Source organism: Rissa tridactyla, chromosome 1 (genome assembly GCF_028500815.1).
Source record: "Rissa tridactyla isolate bRisTri1 chromosome 1, bRisTri1.patW.cur.20221130, whole genome shotgun sequence".
NCBI lineage: Eukaryota > Metazoa > Chordata > Aves > Charadriiformes > Laridae > Rissa > Rissa tridactyla.
Window position 1 is genome coordinate 1,251,324 of NC_071466.1, and position 26,033 is coordinate 1,277,356.

General features: G+C 46.3%; 1 long non-coding RNA gene across 1 annotated transcript; it reads right to left on the minus strand.

Annotated features, from left to right (window-relative positions):
* Window positions 1-241: 241 nt before the first annotated feature.
* On the minus strand, window positions 242-18,901 carry LOC128918952 (uncharacterized). The gene is made up of 3 exons (XR_008469783.1): window positions 18,778-18,901; window positions 916-979; window positions 242-398 (listed from the first exon to the last, which is right to left on the minus strand). It is a non-coding gene; the product is annotated as an uncharacterized LOC128918952 (long non-coding RNA).
* Between the last annotated feature and the right edge of the window lie 7,132 nt (window positions 18,902-26,033).

Sequence of the window (26,033 nt, forward strand, 5' to 3'; positions counted from 1 at the left end):
AACAAAAGAAAATATCTACAGGATCCTGGAGAACTGTGGTGTTTATGCCTCTGAGCTCCCATCTTCTAACACATACATGTGCCTTGTCAATCACACTTAGTGCACTGGATGCAAAATATCACTGGATAAGGCCAGTTTTGTATGGGTACATTTTAGGCTTAAATACCTGAAATTTTCACAAAGCGCAGAACAAGAAACAAGCACTCTTGAGTGATCAGCTTTGAAAACCCATCTGGTTTATTCTAATTGTCCTTAGAAGACAGAAAAAGTGTCCAGCGGCCATCCATTCTGCTCAGGCGGGCAGCAGTGAAACCCCAGCTCTCTTCAAATATCATTTTTCATCTTGTTTATGAAGTCTGCCAAGTTCCCAAAGAATTAAGGTCTTACTCAGCTTTGCCCTGATTGCAAACAGGGAAGAACATTAGCAGCCAGGAGCCTGTATCTGTTTGCATCAAATGTTTTTGTGTGGGCATGGAATATCAAAAGGCTCCTTCACTCGTCTGTGCGATCACTTGGGTCTGAAAGACAAACTCTGCCCATGCTGCAAGGGCAGAGAAGGGGAATTTTTTAGCAGTGACAGTCCCTTTTGATGCCTCCACTAGTGTGACGCTGGAAAAACTTCCCTTGTTGGGTGCATTAAATAAATTTAAGTAACTAGCAGGGAGGCTAAAAAGATTTTCTACTTTGGTATATATATACGTTATATATATATACACACACTATATATAAATACACAAATATGTGTGTGTGTGTATATATATAAATATATATAAAAAAAAGAGCATGTCACTTGGATTTTGACTTTTTGAGGCAAAATTGACAAGTAACCGTAAACTGCCTGGAGACACGGGAGAGTGAGTTACAGTAATAGATTGGTCTCCGTTATGATAAAGCTCCTTTTAAACTATATCTTACCAGACACCGTGGCAGATCACTAGGGGACTTCTTATCTGTGAAATCTCCCTTCACACACAGCAGCCTGACAGAAACAGAAAAACAGAGTTTGGTCGGTTCATCCAACTTCTTCTGTCATTTTAGACTGTATTTATTAAAAGGGAAGAGTGTTTCTGCCAAAGGTAATATTAACACAAGTTAGCATGCTTTCCTGCAGTTAAATCTCCCTGAGAAACATTGTGAAGAAACATCCTTCTTCAGTGGTTTTAACCCAAAAGCACACCCATCTGAAAGCAAATCTGACTGGAAAAAAAAAAAAAAGGTCACAAACCGCTTGGTTTCCATTCTCCGAACAGGGAGGATAGCATTAAAATAATTATGAAATCGGTCCATCCCAAAGGAATGGAAATGAAAAATATTCAAATACTTACTCAGTGCTGGTACTCTGAGGGCAGGGAGGGGTTTGTAGGATCTGAGGGTGAGGGCAGGTCGCGCATGGATCTGCAGGTGGAGGCTAAAGCTCACCCACCGAGAGCCAACCCGCGCCAGCTTCGCAGTGCAGAGCACGGATTTTTTTATTGTGGGAGAACGCAATTCAGAGCCCCACCTGCCAGCCAAAAAGGTTTGTTTTTACTTGTATCAAAATCAAATTATAAAAGAAAGCCCCAGCCAAAACCACAAAACTCTCCCGGTTTTGTGTTACAACTGGACGAAGCCACCGCTCAACTCTACTTGGTTTCCACACAAAAATATAAATTATCCTCAGGTTTGGCAATAGGAAGGAGAACATATCCCCCGTTCAGGGTTAAAAGTGAATGAAGGCTGGGCTTTTATGGGATTCGTCACAAAGCTTTTCCACAGCTGTATCTGTTTTATAAATAGAACTCATCAAATTAGTTGTAGAGTAATATCCATTACAAAAGTGGTCCCTCTGTATTTTTCCACAAATTTAGTAATTTTTCATAATAATTGACTCTTTGTTTGAAAGTTTTTTGCCAATATCTTGTCTGAGCATTTGTACAGTAAAAGCCAGGACTCTTTCCAAATGTCCAATGTGATTATTCATTAGTTTTACATGTCAGTAACTACAAAACTCATAAAGTATTATCTCCACTCCATGAGTGGTAACTGAAACACCAGGAGCTAAAGAATCCCAAGCTATGAGCAGTTTTCTGGGGTGACTTTTTGGATGAACTGTTCATGCAAAAATCCACAAAACTTCCAGAAGATGTAAATTTTTTCAAATACACAAAACATCTGTCCCAGTATTCACAAATAACAAATAATTTTTAAGCCAATCTTGCCATCATTATTTGGATAATAGTAAGCCATTCTTTCTACTATCAAATTAATCCTATACACAAGTGTGTTTATCCTTTAAGTCTTAAAAATATTGTACTATATCCTCTGGCTGTTACGGTGTTATAAACAGTGACAAAGTTCTTTCAAAATATTTATTACACTCCTTCAAACTGGAATTGTAAATAAAGAAAATGAGGGAACAGGGGGATAAGGCTTTTTGGCAAAAAAAATAGTAAGAATAGCAAAAATAGCAAGATATTCAGCAAGCTGAGCTAGCAACAAAGCAACTGCGCTGCATTCGCGTTGAATAATGCAACTGTCTACTGCACAGAGCTGAGGTTTGAGGTGGGGACTTTGGCACTGCATTAGCCTTGCGCTCTCCCGTTGCTCCTTTTGAGTGACAAGCAAGGTGAGAAAATATCTCCCGCTCAAAGGGGACCGGCCAAAAGGACAGATGGATGCCTCCAGGTCTCACAAAGATTGCCAGGGCCAGGATCTTCCTGCTCACCTCAGATGGGATACCAGGCCTTGAGATCCCTTGATCCTAGGCCATCTGAGAAACGTATCAGCCTAAAGGAGAGGAACCAGTATTTACTGAGAATATATATGGACCTAAATCACAGGAGACCTTCTTAGATCTGGTACAACCCAGCCCTGCCTACAGCACTTTTCTTTCTTTACAGCAAATAACTGTAAATTAACCTCCAGGTGGAAGGACCAAAGCAGCTGCTCAAATGTAGTGATGGGAGAAGGATGTTCCAAGTGAGCCCAAAGCACCTCAGTCACTCGCAGGCAGTGAGGCAGGGAACAAATTACTGCTGGGAAGACAAAAAAAAAAAAAAAAAAAGGCAGAAGAGAGCAGTCTCTTCTTCTTACTGTTCTTACTGTAATGAAAAGGCTTGCAGAGCCATGATTTGATTTGCTCTCCATGTAGCCCCAGCCATTTAATAACCCAAGATGCCACACCACAAATTCAACAGATGCAGAGTGGTGGAGCATTCACTGACCTCTTTGCAGAGGGTTGATTAAATGCTTGAGGAATTAATAATGACTCAGACAAGTGCTGTAATCTTCCAGGGCAGCAATAGCTTTGCAAATGGCATTTGTGTATATATGCTCCCCATAAAACTATTTGATGGGAAAGTTAGGACATTGTTGCCATATACACTCAACAAAAAGTTTCTCTGAGCTCTAAGCTCCTACACAGCAGTCGGATAACCTCGAAGGTCAATGCAAGAGGTCTGCAGCATCAACAGAAAGAGGAGCTTTTCTTTCATGTCTGGGTCATGTTCTATCCGTATCTTTGTCTGTGAAGTCTCCTGCAGGAGAAAACCCCACCAGGGATCAGTGCTCACAAACACCAAGGAAAGTTGGCTCCTGGCAGGAACAAACCCCCATCAGTGAAGCATTGTGAGGGCTCCCATGGTGAGATGAAGGATCATCAAACCAGCAGAGATGTCCGTATGCAAGGCGAGCCATCCCAGCAGGCAGGTACACAGCATAGAGCAGCAGGCAAAGGTCACAGCTGAGTCCTCCATGTAGTGGCCAGGGAAGAGCAGGGACAGGAGAGAAAATGGAGAAAGCACAGCACAAGGCAAGGGTTTAACTCCACAGGAAAACCAGAGCCTTTGGGGTGGAAGGGAGAAGTTGAGGTCAACAAGCGTCCAAGCCCCTCAAGCCTAGATGAAGAAAAGGCTCTTCCTGACATTAGAAGGCAGAGCAGACCCTGAAAATGGGCAATTTGGGAAGACTGAAGGGAAGCACCTCCCAGCATATGCAGCGGTTGCTCCTCAGTTTTTACACTGTGCCATTATGTGTTATCGTGTGAGTTGAAGGATCAGCCCATTTCCCCAGGGTGGAAGATGTCTGTACACCAACCACACCAAAAGCACCAAACATTAGGAAAGGGCTTGGTGAGAGACCACTACCTCAAGCGGTCTCACCCTGCCTGGGCGAAAAAGGACGCCCATCTGTGGGTAGTACTTCTCACACACGTGTTGTTCAGTGCAGAGAGAGGGCACAGCAGAGCAGTTGTTCATAATGGTCTATGACTAATTATTTCATTCGCCAGCACATTTGGGACAATATTTCTTGAAGAGTAATTTCTCGAATGGTAACGAGACCCAAGGGTATTTACCACACCACTTATCTGTTATTAGAGCATACTAATGTGTCTGTGGGAAGATGAATATTAACTAAGGGCCTGGAATAAAAGGTCATTCAAATGCCAAGAAATATGAAATTAATTGCATAAAAGCATAAAACAGCGCTGAATCACTCAAACACCAGCACGCTAATAGTGACAAGATACGGAGGTCAGCTGCAGTGGGCGTCCGCCCTTCAAGCAAAGTCTGGATCGAGGGAGCAGAATTAAGCTCCTGCTCCCTGAGGTCCTCGACATCTGGGTCCTCTCATTCGCACGATGTAATGGCATGGCCAGACACGCTGTGCTGCCTGCAGCTGACTTGGCTTAAGAGATTACAGCCCCCAGCCTGTCACCAGCCACTTGCCCCCACCTTTCCCTCCCACTACATCCTATGCCATTTATTACCCTTCCATAGCCACTAGCAAAAATGTGCTCGTATTCAGGTTTAGCTATAACTTTTTAGTGGGTTTTGCTTGTTCAGATCTTTATAGAGGACATTTTGGCAGACTGAGGCTAGGAAAAACTACACAGGCGGAGTTTAGGAGGAGGTGAGGAAGACTGATGGCCAGGATGGTGGGCTAAGCCCTTTTACACCAGCTCAGCTACAGTCGGATCAGCCCAATGGACGGTGCACGAAAACAGGAGCAACTCTTCAGAGAGCGACCTTGCAGCATCAACAAAAGGAGGGGACACAAGCATCTTCTTTTGAAGATTTGTGCCAAATTCTGCCCAACCAGGGAGTCAGATAGTTTCACCACTACTGTATTTGACAGCCCAGAATGCCAATGCTCCCACCAAAAGGAAGGCCCAGGGTTTTTGGTTTTTTGAATGGACCCACAGGCAATGAGATGTCTGCCATAGAAACCCAGGTGAAGAGGCAGGTTTAATATGGGATGTGGAATACTGTAGATGCATGGGTTCTACCCGTGACATGGCAATTATGCTGTACAGAAAAGGATCTCCTCTATAGCCACGAATGTCCTTCACTGATCAAAATTACCCCTAAAACATCCCAGCTGGGAAGGACCATGCCAAAGTCAGGACAGTGTGACAGTATTGTCAAACCTGCTGCCACTTTACAAGACGGGGCTACAGCTGAATGTATTCCACTTCCCTCCAGCACATGAAAAATAAATCCAGAACCAGAACTAGCTATGAGAAGAGTGCATACAACATCAGAAATGACGGAGATCTACCATGCTGATCCTATGGGAGGGGAAACTGTTTCTCTGCCAGCCTGCTGGAAGGAATAATATCACACAGAAATCAAGATGAACATGCTGGCAGAACCTGAGCAGAACCTGAACCTGCTGCAATGCAGCACCCAGCCGGCACAGCCGCTCTTCAGCAGCGGGGAGCTCGGTGCCACGCACAGATTTCTCTGAGCGCTTGCATATCATGCAACCCACGGAGGATCCTGCAAAGTCTTTAGATTGCATGGTAGAAGTGTCAGACACTTTCTCCATTATACCTTGCACTGCACATGAGAGGGGGATTGCTATTTCATTTGAAGAATGGTACCTTTAGTGACTAAAATATTACAACTCTTCATTTAATCACACACTGGCACTGCTGACAATTGGTGATTTGGTCCAAAACCCAAAATGTCAAAATTAAAATATCCCCCAGATCATCAGCAACTTTGGCTTTATCTGATGAACTAGAAACTCGCTGCAGAAAAGATTAAGGATGTGTCTATGGTTCTGCAGTGCTTCATGATACCCGGTAGAGCTGGCCGGACAGAACACTAGTTCTCTGCCACGGGCAACTCCCGTTCCTCATCTCATGTCATCCTCTCTGAAAATTCACACGCTCCTGTTTTCTTAACCAATATTCACAGAAAGCAGACTTCAGTGCCATATGCATGAATGCAAACTGCAAAAGCGTTCGGTAGTTGATGAGCTGTTTCCAGCACAAATCCAAAACAGAGCCCCATACAAGTTACTATGAAGAAAATTATTCCAGCCAAAACCAGCACAAGCCTAAGTAAGGTTTATATCATTTCTATAACAATCTCATCAGAAAGCAGTTTGTGATCCACCCATGGGAAGTGTCTTTGCCTGTATTTTAAAGCCAGGAGGAAACATGGCGCTGAGAGATCTGGGATCATGAGGGCTACTCGAAAGGCCCAACTCCCTCTTTAGAATGGTGTGAAAAATTCCAACATCAGTCCTGAAAACAAGGCTGCTAAATTTGTCTTCTGTGTACCAAAGGCAATTCATTTGAAATAAGCAGTTTAAAAATGTAGCAGTGCCACTCTCTACTGCCCTCGCCAGCTTCAGCATTTGGCTCAGCCCAAGGGGTAACATATTTCCTGGGAGCAGAGATGGAATAAAAAACTGTTGGTAGGAAGAAGGGGGAGAAGGCTGGGAGGTCTGTGGGTCTGTGCAAGGGCCTCATTCCTCAAATAGTAGCTGTGGTTTAGGAGGTTTTTGCCCTGCACCTTCCCTTCTCTGCTCTTTAGGCGCAGCAAGGGCCAGATAAGCTGTTTCGGTGCCCGTGCAGCAATGTGACAACTGCAGGAGAAAGAGCAACCTCTTAAAACACTAATGACAACCTAATTCAGCTATTATTTCTGAAAATAAATAAAAAAAGAAAAGGCACCAAGCTGGTTACCACTTGACAGCCCTGTCTCAAAGTAAACTGAGGAAAAGGAAACTCTATCCATGGGCATCCATGAATTATTATTTTGCCTGATGTGCGGGTGATGCCCAGGTGTGAGTCCCAAAGGCATGGTCAGAACAGAGCCCAGGATCCCTCATTTTTGCTCAAAGCACCCCAAGGGTTTCTGCATTCTTTTGTAAGAAAGGAATCAGTTATTGCAGTTAAAGGCAGCAGTGTAAGACCCTCAAAAAGATGGACAGAATCTCTCGCAGGCAGAAGGCAATCCAAATCTGTCATATAAATGATTTACTGGGGATTTTTGGCTCAGGCCTGCAACTCAGATTGAAATTCACCCCAACAGGCACCTTCCATATGTCTGAAATCGTGTGACGCTCATTCGTGTCGGTACAATGCAATAGTAATCACTAACTGGCAGGTTGACCAAATACTTTCTACAGTCACAAAGAACAGATGTTGCACCATTCCCTCTGGCTATTAAAGATAGAAATAATCGGCCTTTGTGCTAATATACTGACTTCTGTTGCCCCATGATCTCAGCACTCTTTCATATCCCTACTGTCTCCTATGAAATAGGAACAATAATCCATTAACACAGTAAAACAGGCTGTATTGGCTAAAAATACATTAGGAGAGGGCAGTCAAACACAGGAACTTTTCCTTGGCCAGTTCAATTACTAAGGTCTGTTGATCCTTGCAGCATTCAGTTCTCCTCCAGAGAGCTAGAGACTGAATTAGGCTTTTAAAATAAAACAATAATAATTTAAAAAAAAAGTAGACCATGTTTTACAGGGTTCAGCTTGACTGGATTTTATTTTTTTAAATATTTCTGTTGGTTTATTTTCATCTTGTGAAAAACATACTGTAAATCACCATCTATCAAAGCCATTTTTCTACAACCATTGAATTGCTTTAAAGAGTTTGCTTTGTTTTAGGCTAAACTAAATAAGTTACAACCCTGACACAGGTCATCAATTTCTTTTTTTTTTTTTAAATTAAAATTTATTTGGAAATTTTGAAACGTGTATTTAAAAGATGATAGAATTAACCAAGAGAAAAATAATCCTTATTTAAAAACAAAACAATACTTTGACAAGTTCTGTTCCCTAAATATTTCCAGTTTCGTGGGGGTTTTTTTTCTTTTTTTTTTTTTTCCTTCTCCTTCCACCTGAGCAATGCCAACAAAGTAGCTCAGTGCCTCTGTGGGTCCTCTCAGGGTAAGCAAGGGTGGGTTTCCGCTAATACACAGTGCAAGTATCTAGCTGCAATCCACATGCTTGTTTGTTTAGGTTGCCTGGATCTACAGTACATTAGGCTGAGTCCCAGGCAGCCTGCTGCTCCAAGTATCTCAAGACAAATAAATTTCCCCTGTTTAACAGCAGTACTACCAACATGGCACGGCAGTTCAATTATCAGACATATTGTTTGGTTAGCCATCAAACCTTAAAATATTTCTTGTGTGAAATCACCCCAGCATGAGAAGTTTCAGCCCAAGTATCAGAAGCGTATTAAAGACCCAAAGCCAATTTCTCTTCTTACCCACTCCAGCGTGACCAACTATTTATATGCTAGCCTACAGCCATAAATACAGCTCTGGTCATAACAGCCCTTTCCCAAAAAATGAGACTGCACACGTCTGCCACTTCCCTCCCTGAGCAACAGGACACCAGTTTTGAGGCAGCCCTGCAGGGCACGGATCACTCTGCCCTACCTAAAATTGTTACAGATGCTTATGAAATTGGAGGCTTGAGCTACAGGTTCAACCCTAAGTAAGGCCAGCAGAGGAGCTGCTGTTCACAAAATCAGAATATTCGAGGTGGGGAGGGATCTCTGGAGATCACCTAGTCCAAGCCCCTGCTCAAAGCAGGGTAAGCAAGAGCAGGCTGCTAAGGGCCACGTACTGATGGATTTTTAATATCTCCATGGACTTCATGCTGGTGATCACAAACCTTTTACCCCAGCAGTTCAACCAGTTTTCAGTCCATCTCCCTGTTTATTTTCCTACCTTGTCCTTCATCAGTTTGCCTATGAGAATGTTACAGGAGACAGCGTCAAAAACATACCGAGGTCAAGATAAAAAACATTCACCGGTCTTCCCTCATCCACTGAACTCACCATTTCATTGTAGAGGGCTCTTAGGCTGGTGTGACATGACTCCCACTTCTTTAATTGATGCTGACTACTCCTAATCACCTTCTTGAACTTAGTACGTGTGGAAATGGTTTCCAGGACTATTGTCTTCACTGCCTTCTCAAGGTGAGGCTGACCAGCCTGTTGTTCCCTAGATCCAACTTTTTGCCTGTCCGTAGACAGGAGTGACACTGGGCAAGAGAAATATTGAAAACGAACCAAGAGAGCACAACTAGCCAAGCATCTGTCCTGTTTTCCTTGTCACCAAGATTTGCTGCTTAGCTGTCTCGTTAGTGTAAAAACTGGAGCTGTCCCCAGATAAACAAGGTCAAGTTCATTCCTTGTCCACCTCACTGTTCAGAACAGGGATGTCAAATTCTGCCATTTCCAAGAAAAAGTTTCATCTGGTGCCTTCAAAGTATTGTATCTTTCTGCGCGCTCCTGTTTTGCCAATGTGGACACGATCCTACTGACTAATTTCACATTTCAGACACCCCAAAATCTCCCGTTATTGACACAAAAAGTAGATGCATTTCCTCCTATGATGTGCACGACCTATCAGCGTCTTCCTGTTTGGTTTTATCAGTATTTCAGTGCCACTTACAAGAACTGGGGCCATCACACAATCCCTTCAGGGGCACAACTTAACTGACAAGTGTTCTTAAAAACAAGGAGGTGAAATTTATTTCAGAAGAGGGATGGATGCTCAATGGATTGTGGAGATTCACAGAAACTCATTGGCCACCTGGGGGCTGAACCAGTCAGATTTTAAGCTGCTCATAAAAGATAAGAAGCCATGAGGCCTGTACCTATTCTCATTTATATTCTAGAGAATACCATCGTTTGACAGTAAATATCATATGTAAATAAAAGAAAGACTGCAAGCTGTAGATTCTTAGCAGTAGATGAAACCATGAAATGTAGCTTATCACGGGACTACTCCATGTATTTCAGTGATGCTAAATCCAAAACTACAATGAAAAGAGAACAAAAATCAGTGAACAAAAGCCCCACGTTTCAATGAGATTTTCATACCTGATCATTCCTTTGAAAAGGGAAGACAAAAGCACAAGGCTTTATATGTATTTATACAATGCCATCTAGTGTCATATTGATCAACATTTTTTAATCCAAAGATCACCCAATATTTTTTTAAAAAAATCAGTGTCTGCTGGCACATTGTCACCAAAATGCTTTTCAGCTACTAAACACCAGCAGTAAGATTATAAGTTCAGAGTTCATTCATTATCTCCAACTTCCCCATGTTGTTAGAGCGCATGTAGGAACATGCCCATGAACGTATAAAAGGCATTTAATTCTTATTGTTCTTAATTTGCAGCTATTTCATAAGCCACTTTCTGATTTCATGCACCAAAAAACATGATTTGTATGGCACCCCTGTATCTAGAACACCTTTGCAGTCATTGGAGAATACCAGGCACTTCTAGGGACTATATCATCTCACCCTAAACAGATATATAAGATAGGATAGATGAATCACGGCCCCAAAGGGCGTCTTTCTCGCTGCTGACTCTCTCCACTGTTCTGCAGTAGAGAAGCAGGCAGTGTCTACCCCCAACTATTAAGGCAAGCAAAACCTGTGAAGGGGAAGAGTGGAAGCTAGTGACTTTTGGCGCCAGGATGAAGGCTCCTGCCCCACCTCAGGGCTTACAGCTGCAAAATAGATTCACCACTGCCAAAGTTGAAGGGGAGCCAGATGTGACTACAAGCAAAGCCCAGTCCACTTAGCCTTAAATCATGCAAGACTGCCAGGAAGAAACTGCTACCCGCTGCTGTTATTGTGTTGTAGGCACAAACAATACTGCTAGAGGAAACCTGGACAATATCAAGAGTGACTACAGAGCTCTGGGGACAGTAGTCAAGGGCATGGGGACCCAGGTATTGCTCTCCTCAATACTGCTGGTGAGGGGAAAAGGGTATGAGGAGAAGGGCTCTGACAGGAAAAATCAGAAATTTGCTGCAGAATTGGTGATGGTGATAGGGTTTTGGGTTCAATAACCATGGGAATGCAGAATAATATAGAATATATCTGTCCTGTCTACAGAATAGCATCTGCTTGGAAGAGACGGAACCCCCCTCATTAAGCAAGGAAAAGCTATTTTTACCAACAAGATGGCTGACCTCATAAAGAGGGCTTTAAACTAAGGATAACAGGAGATGCAGAGAGTAACCAACAGTTCTGTGAAGGAGTGATGGACAGAATCACTGAGCAAAGGGCATGGGGTGAAGTGGTGGAAGGGATCACAAAGTCAACAAAATGAGGCTTAAACAGGGTCACCTCCCGTGTGTAAGGAAGTGCCCAGAAGGCAATTGTGAAGAAATCCCCTAAACCCTCTCCAGGAACTCAACGTGCTGGAGAACTTCTCTAAAATGCCTGTATACTAATGCCATGGTATGGGGAATAAACATAATGAGTTAGAGTTGTGGGGCTACAATTTTGTGGGGACCACAGAGATGTGGTGTGATGACTCCTATAACTGGAGTGTTGCAATGGAGGGATGCAGGAGCTTTAGGAAGGACAGGGTGGGGAGCTACCCTTTACGTGAGAGAGCAGCTGGATTGCATGGACCTTTGCCTAGGGATGGATGAGGAGCTCATGGAGAATTTATGGGTTAGGATTAAAGACAGGACAGGTAAAGATGACATTACAGTGCTCATCTGCTATAGGCCACCCAACCAAGTGGATGAGGCCCTCTACAAACAGATAGAAGCAGCCTCACATTTGCAAGCCCTGATCCTCATGGGAGACTTCAGCCACTCCGATACCTGTTGAGGGGGCAGCAGAGCAGGACATAAGCAACCCAGGAGGTTCCTGGAGTGCATGGATAATAACTTCCTCCTCCTCAGTGGAGCCAAGGAGGAAAGCTTCTCTGATGCACCTTATACTCACCAGCAAGGAAGGGCTTGTTGGGAGCATGAAGATCAGAGGCAGCCTTGGATGTAGTGATCATGAGATGTTGGATTACAGGATCCCGAGGGCAGCGAGGAGGCTCAAAAGCAGATTTTCAACCCTAGACTTCAGGAAAGTATACTTTGGCCTCTTTAAAGATCTGCTTGAAAGGGTCCTGTGGGACAAGGCCCTGGAGGGAAAAGGTGCTTAAGAAAGTCAGTTAATATTCAAGGACCACATCCCCCAAGGTCAAGACTGTTCCATCCCAAGAAAATACAAGTGAGACAAAAATTTCAGGAGGCCTGCACGGTTGAAGGAGGAGCTTCTTGCCAAACTCAAATGAAAAAAGGATACTTACAGGGCGTGGAAGCAAGGATGGGTAACCTGTGAGGAATACAGAGAAATTGTCTGAGCATCCAGGGATGAAGTAAGGAAAGACAAAGCCCAGATGGCCAGGAACGACAAAGACAATGAGAAGGGCTTTTCTAAGTACATAGGAGACAAAATGAAGACTAGGGAAAATGCGGGCTCATTGTTCAACAAGGTGGAGGACCTGGTTACACAGGACATGAGTGCTGAATGCCTTCTTTGCCTCAGTCTTTACTACCAAGATCAGCCCTCAGGAGACACAGGTCTCAGAAACCAAGAGGAAAGTCCGCAGCAAGAAAGATGCACCCTTCGTGGAAGAGAATCGGGTCAGGGAATACTTAAGCACTCTGGACATTACTTAAGTCCATGGGCCCTGATAGAATGCATCCACAAACGCTGAGGGAGCTGGCAGATGTCATTGCGAGGCCACTAGATAATCTTTGATCGATCATGGTGACTGGGAGAAAAGCAAATGCCTAACCTCTTTTCAGGAAGGGCAATAGGTGGGGGACAGTCAGGGAACTACGGGCCGGCCAGCCTCACCTGAATCCCTGGGAAGGTGGTAGAGCAGCTAATCCTGGAAACCGTTTCCAGGCACATAAAGGACAAGAAAACCATCAGGAGTAGTCAACATGGTGTCACCAAGGGAATATGTGACATAGTGCTTCACATCCTCAAATAGGGTCTCCTGAAAGAGGAATTATCAGGATAACAAGAGGTCATTAGTGCTGTTTCTCAATAGTCAGTCGGGGCACCAAGCCTATTTAATGTTTTCATTTCGCTGTTGCCCTGTATTCCACTAAATTCAGCATTACCATTACTAGTAAAAGGCTTCATCCTATCTCTGACAGACCTTACGACTTGCCAGGCTTTGTTCAAACATGCCTTGGCTTGCCTAAAGTTGTGCTGTAGCTTGTTCAGCTGTAACAGCTGTTTGGCTACTGACCATGGTAGCTATTGCCTGATTTGTTTTCTTTGTAATAATAACGTGGTAAAATCACTTTTTTTTATATAGACAATACTTATTCTGTACTAAATGAAATATTTATGACCCCAGGATAATGAAGCATTCTACAGGAAAACAAGCCTGGTGTGATAGCAGAGACCTTGAGAACAGGGACATGGGATGCGGTGACAACAGACAGGGTGTGACTGGAGAAGGAATGCACGTTGGCATTGGAGACCCTCAAGGCCATAAACCAGTGGTCCATTAAAGAAATGCACACCTGGAGCTGGGCAAAACAGGTTTGGGCATAACAAGAAGACCAAAGAAGTAGTCTTTTGACTTAAGTCTCATTGATAGCTGGAATTGTCACCTCCTGTCCTGAGCATTGACCTAGAAAAGCCGTTAAGCCTATGCTTAACGTGGAAGAACACTAATGGGAAGCAAAGCCTGAAGCAAACAGGATTTAAGCAGAAGTTTAAGTAGCTTGCTGAACTGAATGGGTTGTTTATATAAAAATATTGCAGCCCTGTGAAGCTGAACAAAGTTTTCCAGTTCCCTCATGATGAAGTAATATTCCAAATACAAGAAGAATTATGTTCTCAAAATGTATGTACAGTTGTGAACACAAGCTTATAAATACTTTCTTATTTACTACGAGAATGATCTATCTTCACAGTTACAGTTTACTATATACCTACTTAAATTTTTATGGTCTTAGTCTAAATCTTTAGGATTTAAAAATCACATCCTTGAAACTGTAGTGCCAAGGGCAAGCTAGTGCCTTAGAGAAACGCAGTCTCAAACCAGATTTTTTTCCTGAGGATTTATTGATTCGTATAGGTCAGGGTTTTTTTCCTTTTGAAAATGGGCTGTTCTCTTCCCCAGCCTCAGTCACGTAGCAATCAAGTACAGTCATGTAGCTTCACTAGGCTGAATTGTGCTCTTGGGCCAGGTACAGCCCTGGTGAAATACTGCTAAAGTTAGCATCTAGTGGGTTTGAATTGCATTTAAATAAGATGGGAATCCAACTGATTTCAGTAGTCCTGATATACTGAAAACAGTATAGATGGAAAAAGTAACAGGGAAAGAGGAAGACTTCCCCTTGGTATAGGAGGATTAAGTGAGAGATCAGTTAAGTCAATTAGACATCCAAAAGTCCATGGGCCTCAATGGGATGCACCCGAGAGTTCTGAGGGAGCTGGAGGAAGTCATTGCTGGGCCGCTCTCCATCATCTTTGAAAGGTCCTAGAGAACAGGCGAGGTGCCTGAGGACTGGAGGAAAGCCAACGTCACTGCAGTCTTCAAAAAGGGCAAGAAGGAGGAACCGGGGAACTACAGGCCCGTCAGCCTCATCTCCATCCCTGGAAAGATGATGGAACAGCTCATTCTGGGCGTCATCTCAAGGCATATGGAGGAGAAGAAAGCTATCAGAAGTACTCAACGTGGATTCACCAAGGGGAAATCATGTCTGACTAATCTGATAGCCTTCTATGATGGCATGACTGGATGGACAAATGAGGGGAGGGCGGTAGATGTGGTCTACCTTGACTTCAGCGAGACGTTCGACAAGGTCTCCCACAGCATCCTCATAGGGAAGCTTAGCAAGTGTGGGTTAGATGAATGGACAGTGAGGTGGATAGAAAACTGGTTGAAGGACAGAGCTCAGAGGGTTGTGATTAGGGGCACAGAGTCTAGTTGGTGACAAGTGGTGTTCCCCAGGGGTCAGTACTGGGCCCAGTCCTCTTCAATATACTCATCAATGACCTGGATGAGGGGACAGAGTGCACCCTCAGCAAGTTCGCTGATGACACAAAGCTGGGGGGGGTGTGGCTGACACATCGGAAGGCTGTGCCGCCATACAGAGAGACCTGGACAGGCTGGAGAGTTGGGCAAAGAGAAACCTCATGAAGTTCAACAAGGGCAAGTGTAGGGTGCTGCACCTGGGGAGGAATAACCCCACGCACCAGGACAGGTTGGGGCTGACCTGCTGGAGAGCAGCTCAGCTGAAAGAGACCTGGGAGTCCTGGGGGACAACAGGATGCCCACGAGCCAGCAATGTGCCCTTGTGGCCAAAAAGGCCAACGGCATCGTGGGGTGCATCAAGAAGAGCGTGGCCAGGAGGTGGAGGGAGGTCATCCTCCCCCTCTGCTCTGCCCTGGGGAGGCCACATCTGGAGTGCTGTTTCCAGTTCTGGGCTCCCCAGTTCAAGAAGGACAGGGAACTGCTGGAAAGGGGACAGCAAAGGGCTACCAAGATGACGAGGGGTCTGGAACACCTCTCTGCTGAAGGAAGGCTGAGGGATTTGGGTCTCTTCAGTCTGGAAAAAAGACAGCTGAGGGGGGACCTTATCAACACTTATAAATACTGAAAGGGTGGGTGTCAGGAGGATGGGGCCAGGCTCTTCTCAGTGGTGCCCGGGGACAGGACAAGAGGTAACGGGCACAAACTTGAGCATAGGAAGTTCCACCTCAACATGAGGAGGAACTTCTTTTCTGTGAGGGTGGCAGAGCCCTGGCACAGGCTGCCCAGAGAGGTGGTGGAGTCTCCGTCTCTGGAGACATTCCAACCCCGCCTGGAGGCGTTCCTGTGCCACCTGCTCTGGGTGACCCTGCTCTGGCAGGGGGTTGGAGGAGATGATCTCCAGAGGTCCCTTCCAACCCCTACCATTCTGTGATTCTGTGAAAACCAAGGCAATCAGGCTGCTGATTTCTAAGTCTCCTCCTCATGAAGATAACCAGCATCACTCTGTCTCCTGTGCTCAGACACAAAGAGTTCAGTACAAGTCCTCAGCTGGCACGAACTTGTACAACTATGTCAAACTCTCAGGCAGACCCCTCCCAATTTGTACCTGCTGAGAGCCAGGTCCACTGGCACTAATGTCCTGTGATGACAAATGGGACCTCAGGTCCATTAGGCTGTTTCATTGCTGGTTGTCTGTTTCAGCTGTTATGGGATTGGAATGGAAGTGGGTGGGGAGGGAATTAGGCAATATGACATCCTTTGGGGCTTTTTCCTGGCTGGTAAAGTACTGCTGTTTCCCACGTGGGTGTAATTGTGCAGTACTAACCTTTGAGCTGCGTCTGGTAATCCTCTACCAACATCAGAAGAAATTTCTATTTTGGGCACATCTTGATCTTCTGACATCCTGGATGATGCACTTTCAACACAAGAGTCACTAGTGGGTTGGCAATGAACAAAATGGCAGGAAAACTCAACTCTTTCAGGCCAAGCAGTGAGAAGTGAGTGAATTCTGCATAGCCCATATTAAAAACAGGTCTTAGAATCATAGAACGGTTCGGGTTAGAAGGGACCTTAAAGATCATCTAGTTCCAACCCCCCTGCCCTGGGCAGGGACACCTCCACATCTTATTAACTGTGTTTGACTTTGACTAAACCATTACAGCAGTTATCAGATGCATAAAATAAAGGAGAAAAAAGCATGGAAAAATCTAACCAGAAATTAAGAGGATCTTTTGTTACGACGAGGAAAATCTCGCAGCCAGGGACTGCTGGCTGGCAGGGAGCTGGGCCAGATGACCTCCCATGGTCCCTTCCAAGCTACATTAATCTGTGATTCCCTGACAGCAGAACCTCCTTCTGTTGTACAAATGCATAATAAAAGATCAACTTTAATCCAAAAAACCTCTCATTATCTGATCCAAACCCCACATGATGACCGTTAAAACGTATCTCTTTGAATGAACAGGGCCAGGTAGGACATGATGGCCACTGAACAAAAGAGGAAACAAGAGAAAGACATTGAACAGTTTTGCCAATGTCATAGAAGAGTCTGAAAGAAGAAATGGAAATAAAACACCATGCACAAGTCGGAATAAAGAAGGAAATGGGAGTTTTGAATCACCAAATCAAGGAAGATTGAGGAACGTGATTGCTGAGGAGGGGAGGTTTTCAGAAGCAGCACTCTGCATGTGACAATTATTCCCTAATGCCCCTTTCCAGACATGTGTCCAAAATCCCCTCAAGATCCCTGTCTCCCCTGGAACAAGAGCTGTGTTATCATGACTAACAGTGGCTCAAGACCTGGACACGTGCTGCAGAAACTCACAGGCAGGCCTGACTGTGGAGAAAACCCACCCACCTGCTCCACAAGCCGTAAGGGGACAAAATGGCCCACTTTTCACTCACGTGAAGATCTCTACTTAGGATTTTTGCTTCTCTTTCTGTAAAGCAGGAGAGGTGGCCTGGGGACCACGTCCACGTTGGTAAACAGGAGCCATGTCTGGTCCCTGGGGCTCCCCTTCCAGCAGCAGAGACATGCCCAGGAAGACCTCACAGCAGCAGGGTTATCACCCCCCTGCCCATACAGCTACATTTCCATAATATCCAAGAGCCTCAACAGCCTACTCAAAGACATTCGTCCCCACCACAGCCCTGGGGAAGCCCGGTGCCTCCCAACACCAACCAGCAGCACAAGGCAGGCTGGATTTAAAGACAACACACAGTATGGACATTTCGAAGCTACTCAAGGTGCTGGTAGGCCTGCATCTCCGGCTTGCCATGACTCCATGGGCACTACACCATGAGTGCCCAGTGACCATCATGCAGGTTTCCAGAGCAGAAGGTGATGGGAAGAGCTGCATCATGAACAGGCTCTCCCTTGGGGATGTCAGGACCCTGCCTGTGGGACAAGGAACAGACTGGGAAGAGCAATGGCTAGGAGAAGTCTGCCAGCAGGGCAACAGGGTGCCTGCTGGACCATTTTTCTCGCTTCTGTGGCTCATCTGAGCTGACTTCACGGCCTCATCAATACACTGGCCTCCTGCCTTCTCCTCCACCCAACAGCCTCTCCCCTGGTCCCACCACCACCCAGGACACAGTCCTCCAAGGTCCAGCAGGAGTCAAGGAGGACAAGGAGAACAAAGAGCAAAGATGTCACACAGAGAAACGTCAACTTGGGGCCCCTCTCTTTCACGGTGTGGACGTGTTCGGTGATGCTGCTTGCCCAGGTACCTACAATAAACATCTCATTTAACCTGATGTTTTTAAAAAAAGTCATTGACCAAAATCTTTTCAGTGTCCAATTTCATGATGAAAACTTTGCATCTCCCAGGGGAAAAAAAAAAAACAAAACAAAAAACACCAAAAAACCACCACCAACAACAACAAAAAAACCCACAAAACAAATCAAAGTTCAAAACTATGGCTTTTAATAAAATTGTTTCGGCAGAAAAAAGGAAAGGGCAGTCAGATCCCTTCCAAAGAGGAACGGGAAGCAGAACAAGTCAGGGAGCCTCGTGCAGCCTCCCATGGCCCAGGGACTCTGTAGGACTCTGCTGTCCCCATGAGCCAGGAGATGGTCTCCACTGTCCTCTGTTACCCTCCCACTTGCTGCAGAGGAAGAGCATTTCTTCCCTGAACCTTTATACAGAGAAATGCGTCAAACAATTCAAAACAAAGCCAATGCAACAAACAGCAATGTGGGAAAAAAATCCATACCTCAGTTCTGCAAGTTGAAGGTGTCCTGCTTTCTGGCAGGGTGTAAGTTGGGTGTCTCCTTTTTCACCTGCAGCATAGGGAAGGGAGCGAGGATGCCTGTAACGGGCTAAATGGGACAAGCGGGCTCAGCTGCTCTTTGAGCCCATGGGCTCCCAGCCCAGGCTGCTGTAACCTGGTACTTGGGGTCTTCTCAGAATAGATGCTGCTGACAGCAACTGGCATAGAGTATCCCAGCTCACATTCCCATGGGAACTAGGAAATAATATCTTTCCAATTATTTCCAGACCATATTGGCTTTTAATCTGGTTAACTCAGTGATTAAAAATAAAATAAAAAAAAAAGTTCCTCTGCAGGCTTGGGTTTGTCTCAGGGCTGCTGAACATTTGTCCAAATTGATTGGCACCTATATAAATACAATTTACCTCTCCCTTTTCTCATCTCTCTGTCAGCAGCAAGCTTGCTCGCTTCTGGCCTGTCTGGTCTTGCCCTCCAAACAGAGCGCAAAGGATGGCTCTATTTCTGTTTCATTTCTGTCAGCTGTTTCCACTTCTTCTTTTCCTTCCTCCTCCACAATATCATGAAGAATCTTCTAAGCATTTCCAATCGTGTGTAATGGTTTTGGGATATTTTGGGTCAGCTGCTTTGCTTGAGACCATCTCAGGGAGTCTGATCTCTGAGACGCGAGGAATCAGCACTAATTCCTCCATCAGTTTTATAGAAGGTCACCCTTGGATTTTGTAGGAATCCATAAGGGAAACCTTCCAGAGGTTTGAGGTTTCCTGTTGTTTTTTTCCCTAATGTAAGTACAGCTCCATGAAAGACTTCTGCTCATCAGCTGCCTAATTATGAAGGAGGTAGAGACAGCACAGATTGTCACAGAGTCTTTCCAATGACTTCTCCCACCTTAGCTCTAGGTATGGTCTGACTTTGAGGGTGCAGATGATTCCCCAGGATGGGTATAATCTTTGATGCTCCTGGCAAAAATGGCAAAAGAGCCGCCCCCCTCAAAATTAGCCTCCCAATGTTATCTCAATCTCATTTGTTGCCTTAAACCCCAAAGGTGGGGTGTCTGTCTCTGAGATTTTGTAAGGTCTGTAATACAGAAGAAGTCTGGGCACGAAGCAGCTCTGGGTTGGATGGTCTGGGAGTAAGTGCGCTCAGCAAATGCAGCGTGGGACAGGACGAAATTATTGGTGGTACTCAAGTTTGTCATGTCCCGTGCACCCAGCTGTGTCCCCATTTGGCTCTGTGCACCCAGGGCCACATACTAGTAGCTGTTCAGCAAAACAGGTCACTTGGGCAGCTGTGTCTGGTACCTGGAGGGATGGACCAGTGTCCTGGTCCAGACCGCAGCCGTGTCCTGCAAAGGGCGCAGCTGATGTGGAGTGCAGGAGAGGCCGTGGTGGGAACCTCAGGCTCCGTGTGTGACCATCATCCAGTCCATGGTGGTGGGTCTGAGACAGTGCTTACACCCTTTGCTGGAGCAGTTCCCACGGCAGGACTTGGATGTGTCACTGTTATGATGAAACAAGGAGAGGTCTTCTTGTACCAAAATCTCACAAATGAAGGGCAGCATAGGACCCAGACCTCAGAAATATTTCTTGGGTACTTCTCATGTGAACTCCAGCTGGGATTCATCCTGTAAAAATAAGAGACAGCTGCTTTCCCTCCGCCCATGATGGCGTTATGCCCGTTGGCTCAGTGCATCCCTGCCATGGGCAACCCAGGGCCCACAGACCCAGGTGGCGGGGCCTCACCTCACCTCTACCTAGGTGGGTCAGGAAGCCAAAATCTGACACTCCCTGCACTGAAAAGCACCCCAAGATCAAATTCACCAACACCGATACCTGCCACGTGAGGAAACCCTGCCATTGGGAGCCCCTGTCCGGCCCTCCGACAGTGCTCATAAACCAACTGCAAGTCATTTGAAAACGAACACAGACACCAAACTAGATGTCTGCTTTTCTGGGTGTATTATCAACAGTTGCAAACCATGAGGGTTTTTTATGCTCATCACAGAGTGAGCGTGAAGGTTTCTGAAGTGACATGTGGGCTTTGGGTCCAGCTCATGCGCTGGATGGGATCCAGGTCCCACTGGAGGGACACAGCTGCATCAGGGGAAGCTGCATCCAGAGCAAAACCTACCTCATACTCCTTTGCTCAGCCACAGGCAACGCAAAAATCAGAAGGTAAAAATTTGGCCCCAGGGAATTCAAAGCCTTCACTATGGCAGGACTTCATGCAAAAAATCCTTACTGAAGATAGACTACTGAGGAGGGCCAAGGAAGCATGTATCAGTGTAAGAAGTGAGTTTGACCACCGTTTATTTCACATGATAGTTTAGGTATATGGCTTTATTTCCTGCCATTCATTTTTAATAAAATTTTATATCTTTACCAGAAAAAAAATATTGGTGTCAACAGTCAGCAGTACAGACTTTTATAAAGCATTGATGGGAGAGGAATACATACACACTTCATCTCTATTAAAAATGCACTTTCTTTGTATTCCCCTCTCATTAAAACAGAAAATCAAATGAGCCTTCTCACTCTAGCATCACATTAAATGACATGAAGCAAAAGCAAGCCAAGTCAGCAAAGTCTCAAGCCTTTTGTAACCCACACTGTGGTCATCTGTACGTGTGTACGTGACTGCGGGTATTTTTATACACGCCTAAGCCATCTCACGGCGTCAGGGCAATTAGGGATGTGAAGGATTCCTGGGTGAGGAGTTTTGGAAACATGTTTATTGACAGGGAGGTATTTCTCGCCTTGGCATCTGAGCACTGAGTGCAGTAAAGAGTCCTCGCCTTCCACGGGGGAAGCTCGAGCAGAAAGCAGGGCTGGATCTGAGTGTTCGTGACCGTCACGTAGGCAACAGGCTGTGCGGCTGGAGACCATCAGCAACTGAGGCTGTAATAAGAAACTTCATTTTCTTCAGTTCTTTCAACTGGAGCAAACCTCTAAAAGGAGATGAGAGCAGAGGCTGAACCCCATGGCACGTTGCAGGCACCTTGCAGGTTTGAAGGGTAAGATTCTCCCAGAACGTCTGGATGAGAGATGGATGATTTCCCTCAGAAAGGGGCAGTCTCTCAGACACAGGGGTGGCAGGAGAGTAGGAACAGGGATCCCCTGACCTGCTCAAAGGCCAATGCCACATTCACGTGCTGATGTCCCCATCACTCCCACAGGAGCAGAAGCTGCTGTAGGGTCTTCGCTCACTGCCTACCCCTTAATGCTGAGCCACTTTTTCATGTACAGTCTCAGAGCCTGTTGCACACACTAAAATTAAACCTAAGGAGCAACATTTCCTCTGCGTCACGTGTCTCTGCACAAGGAGGAACCCCAGCCAGTTCACAAGGCATTAGAAATGGCAAATGGCTACAAGCAACTTGCTGCCAGAGCCCTTCCTCTCCTCTCCTCTCCTCTCCTCTCCTCTCCTCTCCTCTCCTCTCCTCTCCTCTCCTCTCCTCTCCTCTCCTCTCCTCTCCTCTCCTCTCCTCTCCTCTCCTCTCCGAGTTGCTGTCTCTAACAAGACTGTGCAACTTTTACTGCCTTCTGGTTTTCTTAGCACAAAATGTACTATCTTCCCTGTGGAGTTGAACATAGGCCCACCCAGCCCATCATTAACTTTTTGGAAATTTAATATATGTCGGGATACATCTCCCTTTCACGGTCCTGACTTATTTTCCTCCTTCATTTCTTGAGCTTAAAAGCATAAAGGTATTTTTTGTTTAAAGAAGCAGCAGTGAAAGGACAGCTGATGAGAGCAGAGAGGGCTGCTTGGAAGTCAAAATAGCACCAGGCCCACCCAAGTGGTCGGCCATAGCAGTACGGCCTTTCAGCAGGCTGAAGATAGCCCCCTGGAAAATGGAAATTCTCCTCCTGTGCTGCAGGAGGCACCTCCTCCCTCGGTATCACCTCTGGGAAGGTCTTCTCTGGCCAAGGAGGGAGAGCAGAGATGAACCTCCTGCCCCGGGACCCCCACAGCAACAGCTCCCGGGGGTGGCCTTGCGCGGGACGTGCTGGCCGGTGTCCCCTGCGGCCCGTGCGCAGCGGGGACCGCTGTTTGCATTTCTCTCTTCACAAAATAAACGTAAGCCTGTGAACTTCCCCGTGAATCCGTGGTGATTTCCAGGGAGCGGGCCGAGGGGTGAGCGAGGGGAAACGGGCACATCCATCGTGGCTCCGCACGCATCCGGTTTCCTCCCCTGCTTTGTCTGCGTAGTAAATTAAAGCGATAAAATGCAGATCACCCTGTCTAATCCCAGCCCTTGACAAAGCAGCCCTGCTCCCTCCTAGAATGATTGCCCACAAGGGAAACATGTTTATGTCCATTAGAGGTTCAGGCAATTAATTTGCAGCCGCGCTAATGACTCTGAGAGCTCTTTGCCCGACTTCCCCCTCGCTGCCAGGCTCTCGGCTGTCTGGGCAGAGTCCCTCGCAAGTAATTTCTCCGCGTATCTCCTCAGGCCAATAGGAAACCCCATGACTCACTTTCCTCCCTTGCAACAGCAATAAGCGACGGCTGGGAATCAGAAACTTCCTGTGAAAACAAAGGGCCTTGCCTTGACAAGTCCCATCAGGACTTCAGCTTCTAAATCACAACGGGATCTTTGCAGATCGGCCCGGCTGAGGCTGCTGTGCCTCTCTGCTGAGACCCGCTGGCTGCTTTCTGCTCTGCAGCCAGCCCAGCAGCAGCCCCGTGGCAGTGCTGGGGTGCAGGAAGCCCTGTCTCCCCCCAGGCACCGACACTACATCCGTACGCCTAAATTGAAGCACGCCAGGGGATGTTGCTGGGTTGGAAACAGGCCAGCTCTTCATTAGCAAGCTCTTTGGCATTTGTTGGCCAGGTCCAACCAGTAAACAGCCAACAGATCCTGGGATGTATTCAGGAGTTTGCATGGGCCAGACCTCGTTCCCTCTGGACAGTGTTTTGGGTGCCTCAGAGGTCTGGCCTTGGCAAAGGGACCCCCGCCTCCCCGTGGGGATGTGGGAGATGGGAGGCTCCTTAGCACTGTCACAGCTGAGGACATCTGTGCAGGAGAAGCGGCAACAAAGAAGGTCCTCCGAGATCTTAGGACAAGAGGAAACGGCCTCAAGTTGTGCAGGGGAGGTTTAGGATGGATATTAGGAGAAATTTTTACACTGACAGGGCTATCAAGCATTGGAACAGGCTGCCCAGGGAAGTGGTGGAGTCACCATCCCTGGAGGTGTTGAAAAGACAGGTAGACGTGGTGCTGGGGGACATGGTTTAGTGGTGGATTTTGTCAGTTATGTTGACGGTTGGACTCGATGATCTGAAAGGTCCCTTCCAACCTAGGCAATTCTATGATTCTATGATCTTCATACCTGAAAACAGTGCACAAATGGCAAATTAAACTGCAGCTGGAGGGGGAACTGAGAATCGTGATTTGAGGCTAAAGCAGCAAAAATGGAGAATGAGACTCCTAAGACCTCTGGGAGTCTGGTCCATGCTCTCACCTACTGCAGGAGAGAGCAAACAGGAGTGGAGAGACATCTTTCCTCTACATGATGGCATAAAGCGTTTAAATTGTCAAGTCTTGGGGAACATTTCCCAACACAGCAAGCAAAAGGTCACTCTTTCCTTATAGCACAGAAAAGATCTTAAGGATCAAGAGCTCAAAGAAAGATTTGGTCTAAGGATCTGAGCTGAACTAAGGATTGAAAGCCTGGCCCCAACTCCCCCCAGCTCCCAGGAAAATTACTTTGCATTGCTACACACACTGTTTTATTTGGACTCATTCTCATCTCTGCGAGAATATACTCCTCCCACCCCAAGTTATTAAAGCAAAATAATTTCAAAGTAATACATGGAATCAAAAATTAATCCCATGCTGAGTGGTATTATGATTGCTGGAGCAAGCAGTAATTCCTGTCCAGCATCCCTGTCTACGTACAGATCAAAGGCAGCATCACGGTCAAACTCCTCCTGGGCTGAGAAAGGCGGCCCCACTGCTGCTGTTCCCAGCTGAGCAAAAAGGTTGAGCTCGCCCCGTTGGATCATCCTTGGATTTTACAGGAGCAGGGATGCAGATCATCTTCATCGGCTGTAGGTTACTGTGGCGTTGGACAAGAACCATGAGGGTGACGGGGGACAGACAGGCGAAGCAGAAACTCCAGCTGGGGTGAGCAAGGCTTCAGCATACGGCTTCCCACAGGAGCATTGCCAATGCTCTTTTTCCGGCTCCCTCTATTTCTCGGAGCTGCAAAGCAACGAACCTGAAGCCCAAGGTTGTGCTCAGAACAGCTGATCATCGGAGACCGCATGGAGCCAAGTCTCCAGGCGGGCCAACATATGAAGAACACCATCAGAGGGGGAGGTTTTCCGCCAGCACAGCTTTGTTCTACATCTTGCAAATCGCAAATTGTGGGAGGCCGTTTGGCATCTCTGTGAGGGCAGCAGCAAGTCTGGCTCAGTCCAGTTCGTTAGGACTGATCTTATCAGCAGCTCCTCGAGAAACAGACTCCCAAATGTCAGAGGAAGCCTTGGGCTCAATGATCCGGAGTATGTTCTTGGGGCCGCTGGTTTCCTGCCCTGATTTCAGCAGGCTCTGAGTGGGCAGGTGAAGGTGCTCTGCTGCTGGTCCCATCCAGAAAAACACTATGAAAGTTGATTTTTGCTCCTTGTAGGCCTGCAAGCATGAAGCAGAGCTATCAAGTCACATATACCAGCTTTTTCACTTCCCAATATCCCTTGCATGAGTGACACTGCTTTGCTTTTAGCACGAACAGCAGGGACAGAGCTGACACTTCATTGAAGGTTGTGGCTGTGGGACTGACCCACCTCATTAAAGAGGGTTGATGTCCAGGGCACCTCCTTGCTGTCAATGTGACCCTGCAGAGGATTCATCTGAACTGTTGTAAAAAACATCTGTATTTCTGCATCACCCTCGGTATGCCGGATGGGAAATCAAGGCCATGTGCCTTCAAAGATGCAACCAAGCCAAAACCGATAACCTATCACAGAAGAACATTTGGATTGACAGACCCAACAGCAGTTGTGACAGGGCTTCATAGTCTCCTTTCAAATGTGACCACGCAAAGTCCCATTCCAAACCACCCTGACAACAGACGCACCTTGGCTGAATGTGGGGAAAAGTGCATCAATAAGAAATTTGGGGCTGCAGCCAAGAGGCCTAGATGAGCTCCACACAGAGGGCCAGTGCAATCCCACAGGAGACCCCTGGCCATGATGCCTGGAGTTTTCTTTACCCGTGGGGAAATAATATTCCC